A 21,244-nucleotide genomic window follows, 5' to 3' on the forward strand; every position below is an offset into this window, starting at 1 on the left:
TTGTTTTCCTTTGCGTAACTATGCATTTCGATCAGTAAATTCTGGAGGCCAATATGTGTGTGGCTTAGAAGCACCACGTCATCCGCATAAAATAGATTACTTAGGGATTTTCCTCCTAGCCTCGGAGAGTGGGAGTTGCATGTGTCGAGTCGGCCTGATAGATCTGCCATAAACAGATTGAACAAGGTCGGGGCCAACACGCACCCTTATTTTAGCCCTTTGGTCGTTCGAACCTTGGAAGACAGATGGGTCCCACTTCCCAACTTCGCCTGCACCCAGGTATCATAGTGAAGTAACTTCAGCATATTAAGAAGTTATTGAGATATTCCCCATTGTGCAAGTTTCTGCCACAGCATGCCTCTCTCGATATTATCAAAGGCTGCGGTGAAATCGATGTAGCACAAATGCAGCGGCAGTTTTTTTGTTTTGGCTCCGTCAATAATCAGCGAGATTGCCAGGATGTTAGTAGTTCAGTTTTTTTTCCGGAAACCCGTCTGGTTCCATGGTATAATCTGCTTTGAGTCCGCCCATGTCACAATCTCCTCTAAGATTATTCCAGCAAAGTATTTCGCCTCGTTGTCAATGAGGGCTATTAAGCGGTAATTATCGGGGGCCGTTTTGTCTCCCTTTTTGTGTATGGGGACAGTTGTCGACCCTCTCCAGGAGTCTGGAATTCTATTTAGGAGTCTGACTTCTGTGAATAAAGGTTGTATTATAGTTGCCCATTCTGTGGTGGCTAAGCAAGCCACGATGGCGGCTGTGTCTTGCTGAGGCTCCGCGATCGGGCTAGCATCCTGCCCATTACCTATGATCGCCGGGAGCCTCAACTTCCACACACATCACCTGTGCTGCCCTGGGGCATCCCCCAAGCGACCTGCAGAAGCAGCTGACGGACGGCGCGTCCTGGAGAGTCTCCTACCGGGGCCGAGCGCCGACGTTGAAAATGGCGGGCGCAGCCCCGTCTCCCGGACGCGGAACCCGCTAAGAGCCGACACCCTCAGCGACGGCCACAGAAGATACTGCCAGCCGACGACGGTGGGGAATCCCGGGGGAGCTGTGGGTCCGACCCTCGAGGGTACACTTTGGACGACGCTCGATTCTGCCTCTACACCCCGGCGCGCAAGATGGCGGCCGCCGCACCAAGGCTCCACAACCCCGGCGCTTCTCCCTCATCGGAGATCTGATCAGGCCGTGACACCGACCGACCCGCCACCGCGGACCATGAGGGACCGGCGGAAGCGCCGCCAGAGCAGGACTGTGCCTCCGGGGGCCCGCAACTCTCCTCACGGGCGGTGAGTGTCAATCGCTCCCCCTCCCCCCCGGAGTCCCGACACCGATTCCCGGCGGGGCCCCCCCGCCTACTCGAGGCCCCGCAGGGGTGCACAGCCCACATAGCCACCGGACAGAGGGAACCGAAGGACTTCGCGTTGAGGGCTGGGTGGAGAGCCCGAGTGCCTGACCCTAACATGGCGCCCACGGAGGCCTAGGCGCCGAGAAACAACACGAACCTCGCCCCCCCCCTGGGCCGATACCACCTGACCCAGCCGGTCGGACACTGACTCTGCACTGCGCATTAGCGAGGGAGAGGGCGCTTCCACGACCTCCTGGCGCCGGGCGCTGCCGGCCCTGACGAGCCACCTCTGACGCCCCGGGCTTGTGGGGAGGCCCCTTTGGAGTGGGCCAGGGCCGCTTGGAGCCCGGGCGGAACTGGAGAGGCCTGCCAGCATCGGGCTACCACCTACCCGGACGCGCAGTGAGGTGAGGGTCGGCCGATCACGGAGCTACACAGCGGCCCCAGGAAGTTCGGCCAGCCGGCGACCGGGAGCCACCCCTGCGAGGGCTAGAACACCGAACGGAGCCCTCTTTCACCCCGGAGCCCCGGCTCCCAAGATGGCGGCCGCCAACCCGGAGCTCCGACGCCTCAAGGCTGTTTCCCTGCCGGGAGCCTGATCGGCCCTCAAACCCGGACAGCTTGCCACCGCGGACTACAAGAGGACCGCCACTCACACGGAGCTGAGCGCTTTGGAGACCCCGCCACTACCATCGGTGAGTGCTGTGCTGCCATTTCCCCTCCTGCTCCCTGAGGGTCTCAGGTCGGCGCCCCGGTGGCCCCCTCTTCACGTCCATCCACAAGGACAGCCACAGAACACGCTGCCACCCGGCCTGAGCTCCCAGTTCGCACTCACAGGTACAAACTGCCCAGTGGATCCGAGTGCCTGACCTTAACATGGCGCCTGTGCAGGCCTAACACCAGGAACAGCCACGAATCCCGCTCTGGAGACGAGAGCATCCCACTTGCTTTGGAGACATTGTCAGTGCCCCCCCTAGCTCACGCCACCCGACCTTGCCCGGCCGGTCAGCGTGGGCACTGGACCCCGCCCTGTGAGGTGCAGAGGCCCCCACGCGATCGAATCCACCGACCCCGGTGACCGCGTACCACCCTTGACGCCCTTGGTGGTGGCCCCCCCGGGGTGAAACGAGCCTCGCCTTGGACTCGGAGGAACCGGAGTGGCGGCCCACTCGCCCACCGATACCACGTGGCGACGACCTACCACCCGCAGGACACACGACGACCGAGGGGGACCCCCCCCTCTCCCCCTCAGCAGCACCCATGGGGAAGCCGAGGAACACCCAGGGGTCGGCAGTCCCAGAAACGGCTGTCGAGAAGATGCCCCAGACGAGGGCGTGGACACAGTCCAATACATCGCAAGCCGACCCTACGCTATCAACGAAGCTGGACCAGGTGCTGGCAGCAATAGAAATGTCTCGCCTCTCGATGGAGGAGAGATTAGGCACCCTGGCAACGGACATTAGCCTGATCCGAGATGAGCACCGTAAACTGGCGGACAGAGTGAAGGAGGGTGAGCGGATCGTGACTGAATTGCAACCAACGGTGCAATCGCAGGCAGCAGATATGCAGGAGATCCTACGCCGCGTGACGACCCTGGAGGAACGCACAGTGGATTTGGAGGGACGCTCGAGACGCTGCAACATTCGCGTCCTGGGCCTGCCGGAGGGGATAGAAAACTCGGACCCTCTGACCTACATGGAATCCTGGACTAAGTCATTCACCCCGGACTGTGACCGGTCGCCGTACTTCTCCATCGAAAGGGCACACAGGGTCCCGGCCCGGGCACCCAAACCTGGTCTTCCCCCGCGGCCCATGCTAGCCAAGTTTCTGCACTTCCGGGACCGGGATGCGGTGCTTCGTGCGGCCCGGACGGCGGGCCCCCTGCAGGTGGAGGACCAACACGTTATGGTGTTCCCAGACTATGCCAGGGAGATTCAACAGCGTCGATCCACGTTTCTAGAAGTCAAGAGGCGCCTCCGCGCAAACGAACTTCAATATTCCCTGCTGTTCCCCGCCCGCCTCAAGGTGATCCACAAGGGGAAAGCCCTCTTCTTCGACACAGCGGCTGACGCACAGGACTGGACCGAATTTCATTGCCCGCTGCTCCCTAAACCCTTACCCCGGAAGGCGCGCAATAATGACTCCAGACGGTCCAGGAGACGTGGCGCTAACCATGAGCGATCCGGCCACCCCAAGAGCCAGACGTCCTCCCCAGCGGGCTCACCCGATCTCACCCAAATCATGCAGGAGCGACGAGATGCCCTGCGGGCGGTCACTGAACTACATTCGTCACCCCCTGCTTCGGACTTGGAAGGCCAGCCACACCTATTCACCCCGGAGAAAGATCGAGACAGCGATGGAACCATGTCGGGATTCGGCCCGATCTCCTCCCCCCTTGTTGTGGCACAAACTTTGGACGCTGCCCTCACCAGCCAACCTGTCACTTCCTCGTGAACAACTGAACTGTCACCTGACATATCCTTTTCTTGAATGCCTGTGATGATGCGCGACGTCTAGAAGCCTAGACTGATCTACTAGATAATTGTAAGCGCCAGCGAGCGATAGATATTTCTCCTACTAGAGCCCGACCCGCGCACAGGCCCAGCGTAGACACACGCTGCCACCCCCGCAAACTACTGTTGACTTTCTCCCCTAGTGGGACACTAGTTTGGATATGCCACCCCCAGTGACATATCCTCAGTATTGGGACAGTTACCCACCCGAAGTTCTAGTTACTGTTCACCTCCCCAGTCCCCCCCCCACGTTTAAGGAAGCTTGGCGCGCAGGAACATACACGACACGCACACATAGGCGGCACACGGGAACTGTAGAGGGGCCCCTCCCCCAACCACGTCACCCTAGCAATGGCTGTCCCCCACTCTGACGTTAGTATCCTTACACTAAATGTACGGGGCCTACACACACCCAGCAAGCGCTACTCTGTATACTCCTACATACGGCGCATGGCGGCCAACATAACGTTCTTACAAGAGACGCACATTAACGCTACTGAACTCATTCACCTACAAGCCAAATGGCGAGGGACCATCTGCGCCACACAATATTCAGCGTTCGCACGCGGCGCATTAATATGGGTGAGACCTGGTACTCCCTTCCGGGCGCTCCGGCGAGTAGTAGATAGAGAGGGCAGGTACGCGCTCCTGGAGGGAATTCTTGATGGGCAAGGGGTACTACTTGGCAGCATATACGCCCCTAATACGGATCAGGACCGGTTCTGGGATCACCTTACGGGCATCCTGGCCCAGTTCACCACAGTCCCATGGGTGCTGGGAGGCGACTTTAACTGCACACTAGACCCCTCACTGGACCGCTCACATCCTCCCCCCCCGCACTCCCCGGCCCCTCGGCAGGCGGCCCTCTTCAGGGCATGGACCACACACTGGGCGCTCACTGATGCATGGCGACACCTACACCCACTGGCTCGCATCTACTCCTTCCACTCGATTCCACACAACCTTCGGGTCCGCCTAGACCGTTTCCTCTGCTCTGCTCCGATCCTCCCTAAGGTTACATCTACAGATTACCTGGGGCGGATCCTCTCAGATCATGATGCCCACATAATACGGCTTACCTGGCGCCCCCCGCATCCACCGGTCCCCACCTGGCGCCTCCCCAGAGACTGCCTAACGGACCCGGTCTTCAGGGACGCGCACAAAGCCAGCATAAGCGACTACTTTATGCACAATGAGAATACAGCGTCATCGGTACTAGTGGAGTGGGACGCGTATAAAGTGGTGGCAAGGGGAGAATGCATCAAACAGATAGTGGGGGTCCGCCGCACCTTGGAACGGTCGCTCTTAAAGACGGAACAAGCTCTAGCTGCTCTCACCAAACGGCCTGATGACTCGGAGGAACACGCCGTGCTCACGGCAGAGGCCAAAACGGAATACCAAACTGCCTGCGCTGACCTCCGTAAGTATAACTTCAGGGCATACGCCTCTCGGGTGCACAAAGACAGAGACAAAACCGGGGCTCTTCTGGCCTGGATGGCGAAGCAGGACACCGAAATCAAGCCGATCACGGACATTCTCAACCCGGACGGTGTACTGGTGCAATCACAAGCGGAGATTCTCCTGGCATTCCAGCGCCATTATACACGAGTATACGAAGCCCCGACATGCTGTACCCCGTTTACCGCAGATCAGTTCTTAGACCCTCTGACGCTACCCACGATATCGGATTCCGACAAGCGCACACTAGACGCCAAGATAATCCCCTCTGACATTACCCAAGCGATGCGCGCCATGTCCCGAAATAAAGCACCAGGACTGGACGGCTTCCCGCTAGAATACTACGCAACATTCTCTCCCCTGGTGGTTCCCCGTCTGTCACGGGTGTTCGGGGCGTCACTCCACTTGGGGAAACTGCCCCAGTCGCTACGGGAATCCGTGATTGTCACCTTTCTTAAGCCCCACAGAGATCCGCTTCACATGGGGTCATACCGACCTATCACACTCCTGTCGGCTGATTGTAAGATCCTGGGGAAGATCCTAGCTGATCGTTATGCGCAGGTCATACGCCCGCTGGTCCACCCCGACCAATGCGGCTTCGTCCCCGGGAGGAATACCTCCCAGAACCTCCGCCGAGTCTTCCATATCCAAGATCAGGTACGCGACAGATTTCCCCGCGCTGCCTGCCTCATTATGGACCTGGAGAAGGCGTTTGACACCCTCACCTGGCCCTACCTATTTTCAGTCCTGCGGCGCCTTAATCTCGGCCCGACGCTCCTGGCATACACCCGCCTCCTGTACACCGACCTCACTACTCGAGTTTGTATCGGGAAACGTATCTCACCGGCGTTTGCAGTCCGACGAGGCACGAGACAAGGTTGCCCCCTGTCACCCCTCCTGTTCGCGCTAGCGGTCGAGCCGCTGGCGGTTCGACTGCGTCGGGAGGGGATGTACTGGGGAGTACCGCTTGCAGACGGGACCCATTGTGTGTCCATGTACGCGGATGATCTCCTCATATATGTCCGAGACATTGAAATGGACCTAACCCCCATAGGGGCCACATTGGCGGACTTTGCAACTGCCTCGGGTCTACAAGTCAACTGGGACAAGTCCACGGTTTACCCCCTACACCCGGACCTACCCCCCCGAGACATCGACCTTGGACCACATAGGCTTTCATGGTCCACGGAAGCTCCCCGATACCTCGGCGTCCGCTTATACCATTCTCCGACGGACATCTTTGAGGGCAATCACCGCAAGGTACTCGAGAGTCTGCGCCCGACGGTCGCCTTCTGGAATAAGTTACCACTGGCCCCGATTGGACGGATAGCCCTTGCTAAAATGGTGATGCTCCCCCGGCTCCTCTACCATTTCACAAACCTGCCGGTGATACCACCCAGATCCTTCTTTCGCGACGTTGATTCCCTCTTAGGAACTCTCATCTGGGGAGCAGGCCGCCACAGAGTCGCCCTGAAAACTCTTCAACTCCCCACAACACAGGGGGGACTCGGAGCTCCATCCTTCGAGGCATATTTCCTCGCAGCACAGCTCCAGTGGCTGTCCTACTGGACAGCGGACCGTTATCCTCAGGAGACGGTTACCCCTACTGGTAGAATCATGACTCCGGAACTCACCCGTCTGCTCCTCCCGGGCACCAAGCCACGGCGCACTTACCCCCTCCAGGTGACGATTGCGCGCCGATGTATGCTACGGATTCACCGGCTATCTCCCGCTAGACCCCCATACTCCCCGCTGCTGCCGCTAATAGGTGGCCCCAAGCAGGATTCCTACTTTGCGGCCCCACTACTCGCCGACTGGTCCCGCTGTGGCATCACAGATCTAGAATCACTCTTCGAGGAGGGTCAGCTGAAACCGCTGGACCGCCTGGTCGCAGTATACGGGCTCCCCCCAGGCCAATTCCTCAGGTATAGGCAACTGCTCGACGGATACCGACCCCATTTCAATCTCCAAAATGGCGAGCCAGACACGCATCCAGTAATACATACTATCCTACATATGGGGGTGGGTCGCCACCTGGTCACATGGCTATACAAATCCATCCGGGAACTCTCATACACCCCCCTGACGACCCTACGAGCCACTTGGGAAGAGGACATAGGCCGGGTTCTACACGATTCGGAGTGGACTAAAGCTCTTGAGGCCCCTAAACGCGTTTCTAGAAATGCCCGCTTCAAAAATATTCAATATTATATATTACACAGGGCATATCTCACCCCAGCGCGATCACAGAAGTTCTACCCCTCCACGCCATTCCTGTGTCCCAGATGCTGTTCCCCAGCTGCGAACTTCCGTCACATGTTTTGGGACTGTCCCAATCTCCAACCCTTCTGGCAGGGGGTGCACAACACACTCCTGGAACTCACGGGTCTCACTACACTAGCCACCTGGGAATCTAGTGCATTAGGCATCCTCCACATCTCTAAACGTGAGCCGGTGCATAGGCGCTTCGTGTCCTTAGCGCTCCTACTAGCCAATAGATGTATAACCATGCGCTGGCGATCCCCTGAGGGTCCCCCCCATAGCACACTGGCAGGGGGCGGTTAACAAATGGGCGGCAGCGGAGGAAGACGCTTTAAGGGAAGAAGAAGCCAAGGGCGAGCGCAAGCTTCCCATCTCCATGGAATGGGCCATGCTCCTTCACAGCTTCCGCCAGTCCACGCAGGCTGGAGACCCGCCTGCCCCTTCCCCTCCCCCCACCCGAGAAGACCGGTAGCCTTCACCTGAAGTGAGCCACCCCAGAGTCGGACCCCGATACCCCCTATATCCTAGGCAACCTCTCGCATGTCCGGCCATCCATGGGTTTCTTCCCCCCCCCCCCCTCGACACCCGCCGCCATCATCTCCCTACTTAGACCCTGCTAGCGCCTACATGCTTCCCTCCCACAGTTCCGTTACCCCCCTGTTCACTGGTAACACTGCTGTGTGCACAGTACAGATCTAGATCCGGCGCTGTAACGGCATGAAAGTACCCATCTGACCTTATTCATCGCCCCTATGGCGATACCGTCCCATCACCTTTCAGCCTGCAGGAGCCTTTGCATGATTATAATGCACTGATTCACCGAAGCCTTGTTTATGTGTACCAGTTCTATATAGCAAGAAAACGTTGCACACATAGCTGTTCGTGGCTGAATGTTGAGGCCACGTCGGCGGTCTGTTTATTCTGTACTGAAATACTTTACTGCAACAATAAAAACAAATTTAAATAATAGTTGCCCATTCTGTGTCTTTTTCCTTGAACAGGGCTGGCGGAATGCCATTAGGACCTGGAGCGCCTTCTTTCCTGCCCTTGCTAATCTGCTGTTTTACTAGGACTATTTGCTGGGCTACTGATGGTGCCAGAGTGTCACTGGCTTGGGGTTGATCTTCCAAGTTTGTCGGCGTTGACATAATCGTTCCGAGTGATTGCTCTGCATTGGTACTACTTTGTACCCCTGTCTGTCCCAAGGGATCGTTGAAGTGACTGCCAAGGTAGTTAATCCACTGCTCTTCCCCAATATGTGAGCCGAGGTCCTTGTGATCTGGGCGTAGGATCCTATTTACTGATTGCCAAAAGCGGGTACTATTGTTGCTTTTGGAATCATATAAGAGTTTTGCCCAGCCTTCGTTTTCTGCGTCTTTTTTTATTTCCCATTTTGTGCGTTTGAGCTCAGCCCTTTGTTTTTTCAGTGTGACTCGAAGTTGGTTGTTTTGGGGCGCTGCTCTTAGTCTCCGTAAGGATTGGTTTACAGCTCTTTTTTGTGAGCGTAGTTGTAATCTTTGTCCCTTCTTTAAGCTGCTTCTGTTGTGCTCTGTTTTGTGGTTGCCTTTAGGAGCTGTCTTTCTTGCCAGTTTGTTTACCAGTGAGTCTGTGGTAAATGTGCCCAACTGCATCTGATGTATGTGATTTGTACAGTTGGAGGGCAGTTTCAGCCAAGGTGGTTGTGTTAGTCGGCGAACACTTGATTTTCCTTAGATTAATTGTATAAGTCTCCCCCAGTGTATTGTCTGGCCTGGTTACCATTTGCGTCCTTGCTGTCAGCTGGCTTTCCTGAGGGCGGTGGTCACTTTCCCCCTGATCCCCCATTCTGAATTCCCGGATGTATGGAAATAGTGCCAGGCTGGCAAAAGTGTAATCCAAAATGGAGCTGGCACTATGAGAGTAGAAAGAAGCTACTGGGGGGGAGTCCGTCAGAAATCTGCCGTTTAGTGCCCGGAGATTTTGATGTTCTAATTCTTGTAGAAAAGCGTTATTTTGGCGCTTTCTCCGGTTTGGAGTGGAGCTTTGTGATGGTATGCTGTAGATTTTATTGAGAGCCAGGGCATCGTCGTCTTGTGACGAGCCAAGTAGATTTTGATTGAAGTCCCCCCACAGGAAAAGGAGTGGTTTCTCCAGTTGTGTCGCATGCTCCGCCAGTTGTTTCAAGATGATCCTTGAGTCTTTGGCTCTGTTTTTGGGTTGAACATATATGTTGACAAAGCAGACTTCTTCCTCTTTGGTGCCCAGCTGTAACTTGATTTTTACGGATAAGGTTGAGGATGTTCATGGGGCCAGATGGACTGCCGAGGGTATTGATGTGGTGGATACGTATGTCGCCAGACCTCCTGACCGATGTCCAAATTTGTTGGTTTTAGCCGCAGCTGTTGAAAAGCAAGTGAAACCCGGGATGTGTTTTGTGCTCGAGAGCCAGGTTTCCTGCAGCATTACGATGTCAAATTGTGAAATATACTTTATGAAGTCCGGGTCATCCATTTTGGAGGTTAGGCCATGTATGTTCCAAGAACAGATGCCAAAGGCTGGCACCCTTCCTCTGGTGTCTTCTCCCAGTTGGTGAGGGCGTCATACCTCTTCGGGGCATGTGAAAATCGTTCGGGACAATCTTACGTGGGTGGGGCATGGAAAGAAATCCATCCGGGGCGACTGTGTCCTTATTAACGTCGAAGATCCCCGAACAGTCGACCACATTTGCTCATGGGGTCAGGCGGGCGTAAATGAAGGAATAGACACAAAACCCCTCTCCTTTTTCTACCCACCCAGAAATCGAAATGGTTTCCCATATGAGGGAAGCCGACACACAATGGGCCCCCGCTATTGGGATAATGATAGGGATGAGTGGGGAGGCAACCCTGTTAGGAGCCACATAAGAGAGGCACCCTACAGGGATGGATGGAGAGGTATCCCTACAGCGAATAGATATAGTTGTCTAGAGATGGTCGATTGACCACCATCGGATGAGGACTCCCTAGGGGGCCACGGGGAAAATTCAGACCCCACTCTTCCAATAAGTGGCACTTTAACAAAGGATCCCCAAGACCTAAGTGTCATTTTTTGGAATATCGCGGGCCTTCGCCCTAAGGTTGAAGATGGCAAAGCCCTGAGTTTCCTGGAAAATTATAACATCATTTGTATTCAGGAGACATGGTCCACAAAGGAACTCCATCTCCTAGGCTATAGAACCTACTTTTCCCCAGCTTTAGCAGGAGTTATGGGCGGGCCCAAGGGAGGACTGACCATTTTCATATCAAACACAATACAAGATATAAAAGTAACTGCTGTTGATCTAGATCTTAATTTCCAACTCCTCCGTCTGTTTTAATAATAAGGAGACCATCCTCTTGCTTAACTTGTATAACAATGTAGCGGAAGGACAGGTCTTAAAGATCGTGTCTAACCTTCATGATAAGCTCACCCAGCTTAGTCAGAACCACGGAGAAAATGGAACCGTGAACATCATTGGGGGGGGGTTTTCAACCTGCACCCTTGCCCACGTAGCAATAATAACGGCTGTGGGCTAGTGGACGAACATAATACCCCCCTCGTCTATTTTAACCATACAAAACTTGGGTCCCTTATGAACGAAGTTATGTCAGCCTTAGGGCTCACAGTAGTTAATAATTTGGCTCCAAACTTAGATAGGCTGCTACCAACATACACAGGGAGGGGGTTTGAAACAACAGTTGATTATCTTTTGCTATAAAACTCTCTTGTTAATAGAGTAAGGAACTTCGCGGTCTTACCCAATATATTAAGCGATCATTCTGCTCTCACGTTTGAATTGCATCGAATACACCCACACTTATCCCCACAGATTATAGCAAACGCATTAAATCAAAACACTTTACAAGTAGATAGGACAAATGGGCTCTCCATACGATGGGATAAGATAAACCCCGGGCAGATCACTGAAAAACTGATCAAAGTAGCCTACCCACACATCCTGAGCTGTCTAGATTTAGCAGTCACAGATGAAGAAGTCCTTAGTAACTTTGCCAAAATCTTAACACAAATAAAGGAATTATTTACTTCAAAGCCTAAAACAGATCAATCTCGGAAGGCTGGGTGGTTTAACCATAGCTGTACAGCGACCCATACTAAACTAAAAGCAGCCTTGAACAAAACCATCAGAGACCCCCAGGCAATTAGTGGGCTTAGGAAAGAGTACTATAACGCGCGGAAAAAGAGAAAGGGAGAATTAAAACAAGCCTTGTGGGAGCAACTATATAAAAGTGCCCGAGAGAAAAATAGCGAGGCCTTCTAGAGAGTGGTGAAATCCCCATATCTATCAGAAGATAACTCCCCTAAAATTGATGTCGCAATTGAGGAATCAGTTTGGGTGTCTCATTTTATGAACATTTTTCAGAAGAACTCTGCTCTAATAGGTGTAGATGCTCCCTTTCCTGCAGTCATATATCCTATTCCTCTAGAATTTGACATATCTGAGGTGCTTTTGGCCCTAAATGCTAGTAAGAATGGGAAAGCCCCGGGTCCCGATGGTGTCCCCGCAGACCTCTTTAAGTACAACACTGACCTCTGGGCTCCAATACTGACTAGGGTGTGTAATGCAGTCACAGAGAAAGGGCTGCTGGACTCCTGGACCAAATCTATTATGGTTGCAATTTTTAAAAAAGGAGGCCGACAAGAGGTATCTTGTTACCGCCCCATCTCATTGTTGGATTCGCTAGGCAAGGTAGTGGGTAGAGTTGTGCTCGAGCGTCTCCAATCATGGGCTGAGGACGAGCAGGTCCTCTCTGATCTCCAATTTAGTTTCAGGGAGGGTTTTGGCACAACAGAACAGGTCCTAAACCTCTCCATGATGCTGGGAAAATACGTTCAGGCAATGCAGGGCAAGCTATATATGGTTTATGTAGACTTGTCCGCCACGTTTGATTGTGTCTCCCGTGCAAGGCTCTGGACCATTCTGAGACAAATAGGAGTAGACACCCCCCTCGTAGACTTTCTGAGGGAGCTATATTCTAAGGCCTCTGCGAGGGTACGCTTCGGCACAAAGGGCGAATTATCTGCATCATTTTGGAGTGGAGCGTGGAGTTAGTCAAGGCTGTGTACTGGCCCCGTTCTTGTTCTCCCTCTACACAAATGGCCTGGAGGCAGAGATGTTGAGGGGGGCCCAGGATCTACCTTATGTACAAAAGCAACCGATTCCCGCTCTGCTCTACGCAGACGACGCCGTGATATTGGCTCGTACCTCACATGAATTGCAGAGGGCCCTGGACAGGTATGAACATTTCATGGGGACCCTTGATTTACACATAAATATAAAAAAGACATATGTCATGACAGCAGGCACAGGGAAAAAAACGAACCAAAGATATTTTCCTCCGCAACCAAAAAAATAGCCACAACAGACCATTATCCTTACCTGGACATTATAATAGATCAGAAATTAAACTGGAAAGCCGCGATAGAGGCAAGAAAACACCTTTTTATGAGAGCTATTACAGCCCTCATAAACTTCTCTCAAAGGCTGGGAAAAAGACCTCCCGCGTAATTGTCAAAAATCTATTCTGTCAAATGCCAGTCAATAGCCCTCTATGGGGCAGGAGTGTAGGGGCACGCCAACATTGGCTCCTTGCAGGTGGCAGAAAACACCTTTTTAAGGTTCCTCTTAGCGGCACCAAAACAAATTTCCACATTAGCCTGTCATGTGGAATTGGGGTTACCATACCTAGGGGATTTGGTAAAAATCCAACCACTTTTACTTTGGCGAGGAATATGGACTTCTGAAAAGAACTTCATGGCTGATTGCATGGAATTAGACTACTCACTGAAAATTAGTTGGCTCCTCTATGTGAAAAACTTTTTCACTGACTTAGGGCTTGAGTGCTATTATATAACCCCCGAGAAGATCCATGAAATCTCGAAGAAGGATCTGAAAGCAAGGGCACTGAGCCACCTAGAAGCCTTAAGGCTCGCAAGTATTCGAGCGACTTCTTCTAACGAGATTCAGACTAAATCTCTTCCATCGTTTAGTAGCATTTCCAATCAAAACTAGCTGGGACCTGACCCTTATGCCTTGCCCCTGCGATGGTACATCAGAGCAGACGACTATTCACACTGTTCTGTACTGTAAATTTTATCACGTCCATCGGAGACTATGGCTGTTACCTCTGTTAAAACAGTGGGGTTTTAGGCAATGTCGCCCAGCTATGTTGCGCCTACAGTTTTTAAAATCTGAATGCATCTGTTACCCCGTCGTCAATTTCTTGAAATGTATTTTTAAACATAGAACAAATTTGTAGTGCTCTTACATGATTTATGAATTGGATAATTTTAAACCTTTGTCCGAATAACGACTTCTAAGGCTAGTGTGGCAATGTTTATTTTAAAAATTGTGACGAATGTGTATAAATTGCAAATAAGTGTTTTTTTATCTGATTGTAACATTACTTTTATGGTTTTCTATTCTGTAAAACCTAATAAAGAAATATATAATATATAAAGCAAAATGAAAAAAATCCATTAAGGGCACCAGTGAAATAGGAATTTTTAAAGTTTTATGTGAGAAACAAAGTGCCAATTGACGTGGTGGGCAGCACCTAGGTGTAATTAGAGGCTGACTGTGATGGAGCACAGATCAAATACACCAACCAGGTTCGCCCTGGTCAAAGATTTTATCTACTGATTTATCCCTTTAATTCCCAACCCACCACAGAAGTAAAAAGCTAAAGCCCCTCGGGGTGGCTCCTAGACACACTCAGGGTGTCGGGCAGAGGGTCCAGTTGGCACTGGTCACCTGAGCAGTTGGAGGAAAGGCTTCTTGTAGCTTATTGTATACCTGTAGCTTGAAAATGTGGTCATCCAACTGACTTTTGGAATCCACTTCTTTTTCCTGGATTTAAAAGAAATCCGGTCCAGTGCCTCAGGGTTCCTCCCAGGTTGCCAAACAGCAGGTTCAGTTATTTTCTGATCTTCATCAGGTCAGCAGTGTTCTGTAGTATGGACCTGGAGGTGTCGCATTTATGCCTGTCGCATGCTAGCGGGCGGGAATGACAGCTGGGCAGCCCCTAACCAGTGAGGTTAACGTTTCTGGGGCCAACCGTCCCCAGTTTTGGCACTTCCTCATTCACCCTAAATATTATTTTTTATCTCATTTTTGGAACTTCGATGGATCGGTGCTGGCATCTTCAATCTTCTCTCTGTGTAACAGGCCTTTGATTTGACCCACCATGAGTTCTATACAGATTTTGTCCTGGAACTTCAATGGTCATTGCTATTTTCAGGATGATAATGTGCAAAGATTGAGAGGAATAATAAAAAGTAAAAAATATACTTCCTTTGTTCTTTAAGAACATGGTGATACATAAACAAAGGAGAAATGTAAATTCAGTAGGAATGAAAGAGAATCTGGAGTGTATTTCGGTGGAGCGGAGGAGGGGAAGCGAGCGGAGGAGGGGAGGCGAGCGGAGGCGAGCTGAGGAACTGTTGGGTGTCTTGGAGGAACAGGATAGGAAATGGGATGCTCCTCTACCCGCTCTAAGCCACTTTCTTATTCATGGACCTCTTTCCCTTCACTCTGGGCTTTTCCTGTCGAATTCACCCATACTTTTTTGTGTCTCATCCTCTTCTTATCTGAAGTCTTTCTCTCTGAAATCTGTGGATCTCCTGTATTCAAACTTGCGCAGGCAGAATCCGCCTGATTGAAAGCAGTGGGTCTGGATAACTCTAGATTTTTAACACTGTAGGACAGACCCTTATTTTAACTTCCCTTTGGGTATATGCACACTCTTATAGTGGATTCACTGACTCCGCGTTTGCATGTAACTATGTATAATTTGATTGCATGTATGAATTTAGATGATACTTTGTAGAAAAATATTTACTACTTATGGTTTAAAAAATATATAGATGTTCTTTAGGTCTGCTTAGCAAATTCTAGTTATCACTTATGATTTTTCATATATTTATATTATTTATTTGTTTATTTTATTTGAAAGGTTTTATATAGCGTGAACATGACCCATCCTGGTATCCGACCGCTGTACATGAAAGCAAGCAATTTAACCAGGAGAAGAATAAAGAATTGCCCAGGTCATGGAAGGTACACAGCAGTATAAAATGCATTGTAGGACAATACAAAACAGTGCAGTAAACAGGAAGTACAGGTTGTTTGGGTGATTTCAGGACTATTATTGCAAGTAGCTATTCAGGAACAACCCTTTGACTTCTTTTTTTGAATGTGGCGATCAAGGAATTAGTTCTGAGTTCGGGAGGAAGACAGTTCCATATTCTTGGAGCAAGACCAGAGAAGGATCGGTTGTAAGTTCTTTTTGTTGAATTTTTTAGGTGTGAATAGTAGATTATTCGAACTTCCTAGGGCTCGGTTCAAACCGTGTGTCAGGCAGGATATCTTGAGATGAATCCTTGCTTCGAGAGGGAGCCACTTGAGTAAGTATTGAGTTGATGGTTGGCTCCTCTAGTTGTTGCACTGACCCTCAGCGTCACTGAGCTCATCCCCATGGTCCCTTTGGCACAGAGCAGACAGGCTCATCTAAGGGCAATACGTAAAGTATTTATGCAGCACTGAAACAGTAATAAAGCTGAAATTCAAAACCATAAAAATATCAAGCCAAAAACTAGTGAAAAATTATAAAGTAAAATGACAAAAATCCATTAAGGGCACCGGTGAAATAGGAATTTTTAAAGTTTTATGTGAGAAACAAAGTGCCAATTGACGTGGTGTGCAGCACCTAGGTGTAATTAGAGGCTGACTGTGATGGAGCACAGATGAAATACACCAACCAGGTTCGTCCTGGTCAAAGATTTTATCTACTGATTTATCCCTTTAATCCCCAACCCACCACAGAAGTAAAAAGCTAAAGCCCCTCTGGGGTGGCTCCTAGACACACTCAGGGTGTCGGGCAGAGGGTCCAGTTGGCACTGGTCACCTGAGCAGTCGGAGGAAAGGCTTCTTGTAGCTTATTGTATACCTGTAGCTTGAACATGTGGTCATCCAACTGACTTTTGGAATCCACTTCTTTTTCCTGGATTTAAAAGAAAGCCGGTCCTGTGCCTCAGGGTTCCTCCCAGGTTGCTTAACAGCAGGTTCAGTCATTTTTTGATCTTCATCACTTCAGGAGTGTTCTGTAGTATGTGCCTGGAGGTGTCACATTTATGCCTTTCGCATGCTAGCGGTTGGGAATGACAGCTGGGCAGCCCCTAACCAGTGAGGTTAGTGTTTCTGGGGCCAACTGTCCCCAGTTTTGGCACTTCCTCATTCACCCTATATATTTTTTTTTAATCTCATCTTTGGAACTTCGATGGATCGGGTGCTGGCATCTTCAGTCTTCTCTCTGTGCAACAGGCCTTTGATTTGACCCACCATGAGTTCTAAACAGATTTTGTCCTGGAATATAATAAAGTAAAAAATATACTTTCTTCGTTCTTTAAGAACATGGTGTTGCATTAACAAAGGAGAAATGTAAATTCAATAGGAAAAAAAGAGTAGCTGGGGTGCATTATTTCAGCAGAGGTGTTTGTCCAGCGTTATGCCTAAAGATCTGGTTGAATCCACAACATGTGGAATGCAGTTGAGGGCCGTTGGTTGTTTGAGCCAGTCTTGAATGGGGGTAGTATGATTGTGGGGGGCAATAAGTAGGAATTCTGCTTGAGGGTATTCAGTATAAGGTGATTGTGAGGTAGCCAATTTTGAGTTTTCACAAGGACATAAGGAGTTGAGTTTTGATATTGTCAGGTGAAGAGACTTTTAGGTATATTTGAGTGTCATCTGCATACATGTGACAATATATGTTCGAGCGGTTCAGAATTTCTGTAAGTGGTTCCATGTACAAGTTGAAGAGCGTGGGTGATAATGCAGATCCTTGAGGGACCCCAGTTGAGATCGGGGTGTTGTTAGAAAAGGAATGGTTGACTTTGGATTCTCTGTGAGCTATTGTGTAAGGAATGAGGCAAACCAATTTAAAACTGTGCCTGATAAGCCCCTCCTTTTTTCGAGAAGATCAATCAAGTTATCATGTTTGACGGTGTCGAACTCTGAGGAGAGATGCAGGAGAAAAATGTAGGCAGCTTTCATTTCGGTCAAGAAATCTGAGTGTCATCAGTAATGTGTGTCAGGGCAGATTCGGTACTGTGACCCGCTTGGAAACCTGATTGGAATTGATCAAGGAGTTGAAACTGATCAATGTGATTACACAGTTGTGTGTGAAAGTATTTCTCAAGTAGTTTGGCTAGGGTCATGATATTGGAAATGGGCCTAAAGTTGTTAGGATCATTTAGGTCTGCATTTGGCTTTTTAGGTATGGAGGTGACTTGGCCAGTCTTGAGGCAATCTGGAATCCTGCTTTGTAGGAGAGATTCATGGACAATCTCGGACCAGAGTGGGATTATGGAAAGTATAAGATTTTTGAAGAGCTTGGCGGGCATTTGCCCAAGGCTTTTTAAGAAGATGCGCAAGGGTTTTGCCGACCTCGTCACCCTCTCCGTATTGGCGAGCGCGCTCCTCCCGATCTAGGAAATGCGTTTCTCTGTGTTTAGCATCCTCAAATTCCGCTATCTTAGCCTTGATCTGCCCAAAGGACGTGAGCTGATTGGACTTGAAGAATTCTAATTCAAGCGAGTGATCTAATTCTCTAGCCACTGCAGATCATTCCTCAGTGAACGTAGAACACCAATTTCTTTAGCAATACACTTGCCCCTAATGACTGCCGTAAACGTCTCCCATAGAGCGGATGGGGTGTCCGCAGAGCTGACTTTGGTGTCAAAGTATGGCTGATCCAATCTCCTCTCGCAACACCTGGTCCCAGTGGGCAGCAGCTGGAAGTTTCCAGCTGAAGGCTCTATTCAGCGCGTCTGTTAAAATAAATTCAAATAGTACTGAAGCGTTATCCGATAGGGTTCAGGCAAGATGGGCACAGTGTCTAACCAAAGTGTCCACGTCGCAGGATATGAGTAGTAGTCAATTTTAGACCACGAGGGGCCCGCAGAGGAAATGCAACTCCCCTCTCAGCTGGATTGGTGTTGGCAGCGCCAGACATCTATCAGATCCTGGTCTTCCATAAGGGCCTGCAGTTGTGCCGCAGCTCAGGTGTGAGGCCGGCGAGAACCATTTGACCTGTCCTAATTGGAGTTGAGAACCACGTTAAAATCACCTCCCCATAGCACTGACCCGGGGCCTAGGGAGTCCGCCAACCGCCGCATCTCGCTAAAAAACTGGAGCTCCTCGGTGTTTGGGCCGTATATTGATATGAGTCTCACTGGGCGACCTACAAGAACCCCCTCCACTATCACATACCGACCCTGGGGATCACATATTGCAGTGAGCGTATGCCAAGGGAAGCCCTTTCTGAGAACGATGGCTGTGCCCCTGGCGTAGTTGAAGTAGCCCGCTATGAACTTTTCACCCATCCTTCCCACTCGCAGGCTCGAACACGAGGCTCCTATCAGATTCAGCTCTTGTAAAAAGCAGAGTCTGCTCCATATAAATTAAGAAACGCTGCCACTAACCGCATCTTTCTACCGCAGTTCAGGCCCTTCACATGCCAGGTTATAGCTTTTAGTGTGCGTGTCTTGTCAGCAGTTGCAGTCATCTCTGCATTATCATGCATCCACGCGCGCCAAGAGGGAGAGCAGAACCCAGCAGCTTCGGACTCATGATAGAGAGAGGAAGGCAAAAGAAGAAGGGAGATAAAACGCAAATAGAGACAAGCAACCAGTGAGAGTGGAGCGAGAGATGCAAGCTACGCCTCCCCCAACTTTGTGAGGTCTGTCCAATCTGATTAGGTTATATTCAGGGGGAGCTAGAATGTCCAAAATTGGTGAGGAGGAAACATTAAGCCAAGTTTGTGGTAGGATCGGGAGGTCCAGACCTTGGAAGAATTACAGGTCGGCTGTATTCGCAGCATGCCTAACCGCTGACCTGCAATTCAAACGCATTGACTTGAGGTGGGATTTGGTAACCACAGCTTCTTGGGGAGATGTGGAGACTGGTGGTAAATTATCAAGGCTTAAAGTATTGAATGTATTGTATTCCGCATTTATAGAGCGCACTGTGACCCTACGGTATCCTGGCGCTTGAACACGTGAGATCAATTAACCTTGAGTGTAATGTCGAGTACAGGGTCAAAAAGTATTAGAAAGTCACGGCCACATACTTACGCCCTAGGATAGAGCCAGGTCTTTAACTTCTTTCTGAACGGCAGCAGATTACCTATCTGTCTAAGTTCGGCTAGGAGTTTTTTCCAAGCCGAAGCTGCTGCAATACTAAGAGCTCTTCCTCCATATCTAACTCCTCTAAACCTGGATACTCTCACCAGTTTAGCTGAGGAGTAGCTAAGGTTACGTGCGGGTACATACCATTCAAACCTGCTCTGTAATGGCTTGGGCCCAAGCCATACAGAGCCTTAGAGACTATGCACATTGACTTGAACTGAACCCTCTGCATAACTGAGAGCCAGGGGAGCTCGGCCAAGGCCTGAGACGCTGAAGACTGGCGTGGTCTCATTAGTGCAAACTTGGCCGCCATCAACTGTATTCTCTGGAGTCTCCCTATCAGATATTTAGGAGACTCCAACGACAATGTTCTGAGATTGACACTGAATTCTCTAAATGAGTTGGAGGAAATAGTCTGGATCTAGGATGAATGAATGAATGAATGAATACTCATTTCTATAGCGCGTGGTTACCCAGAGGCATCCCAGCGCTGCAGTGCACCAATTCATCATCCGAGAGATTACAGAAATAGGAAGGTTTTTAACATTTTTCTAAACCTAGTATGGTTCTGTTCCATCCGAATAGAGTCCGGCAGATTATTCCAGAGCTTAGCTGATTGGACAGAAAAACGTCTGCCGCCCATGCGGATTCTCCTTATTCGTGAGACTGTCAGAAGATTCTTACTACTGGATCTCAGGGACCTATTGGTTTGGTAAGGGCAAAACAGAGGTTGGGTTAGAGCAGGACCTATCTTGAGGAGGGCTTTATGAATAATGGTCATCGCCTTGAATTCCACCCTTTGTTGTATTGGCAACCAATGGAGTTGTTGAAGTGCTGGTTTAGCGGAAGTTCGGCGCGGTATCTTTAGAAGCATCCGGGCTGGTGGGAGAGAAGGTTTATTATTGGCGGTATTGTAATGAAGTAGAAACGAGTGAATGTCAGCATCAGACATAGGGTCAGTGATCCTATATGGCCTGGTGTGATGGTTAACGAGGCCTAGATTTCCAGGTAAAATTTGTCTCGTTTTCCAAGATGAGTCTTGACTTTGGCAGAGTTTAGCCGTAGTGGGGAGGCATGATTGATTATTCTTGAAGGACATGTAGAGATTCCAGCGCTCCTCCATCATTGAAGAAAAGTGTAGTAGGTTCAGAAGACCCTGCTTGATGTCTTTCAGTTCAGCCTCAAGGGGGGGGTGCGGGGGTATAAGGAGTGGTTAGTTAGTCTGGTGATAGGAAGGGAGTGATGTCTCCTCGTAACAGGAACAGTGGTAGGTAATGTAGGTTCCACATAGTCCCGGATGAAAGTATAAGTGGAGGTTTTTTGGAGGTTGGGGTCTGGTGGTTGGTGACATGGAGGGGGTATGAAGAGTAGAAGGAAGTGGTGTTCTACAGTTTTCCTCCATGTGTCTTTTGTGCTATAGAGCAGTGGAGTGCCAGGTGTTGGGAAGCACAGTGGGTGA

This window comes from Lissotriton vulgaris, chromosome 1_1, assembly GCF_964263255.1.
Source record: "Lissotriton vulgaris chromosome 1_1, aLisVul1.2, whole genome shotgun sequence".
NCBI lineage: Eukaryota > Metazoa > Chordata > Amphibia > Caudata > Salamandridae > Lissotriton > Lissotriton vulgaris.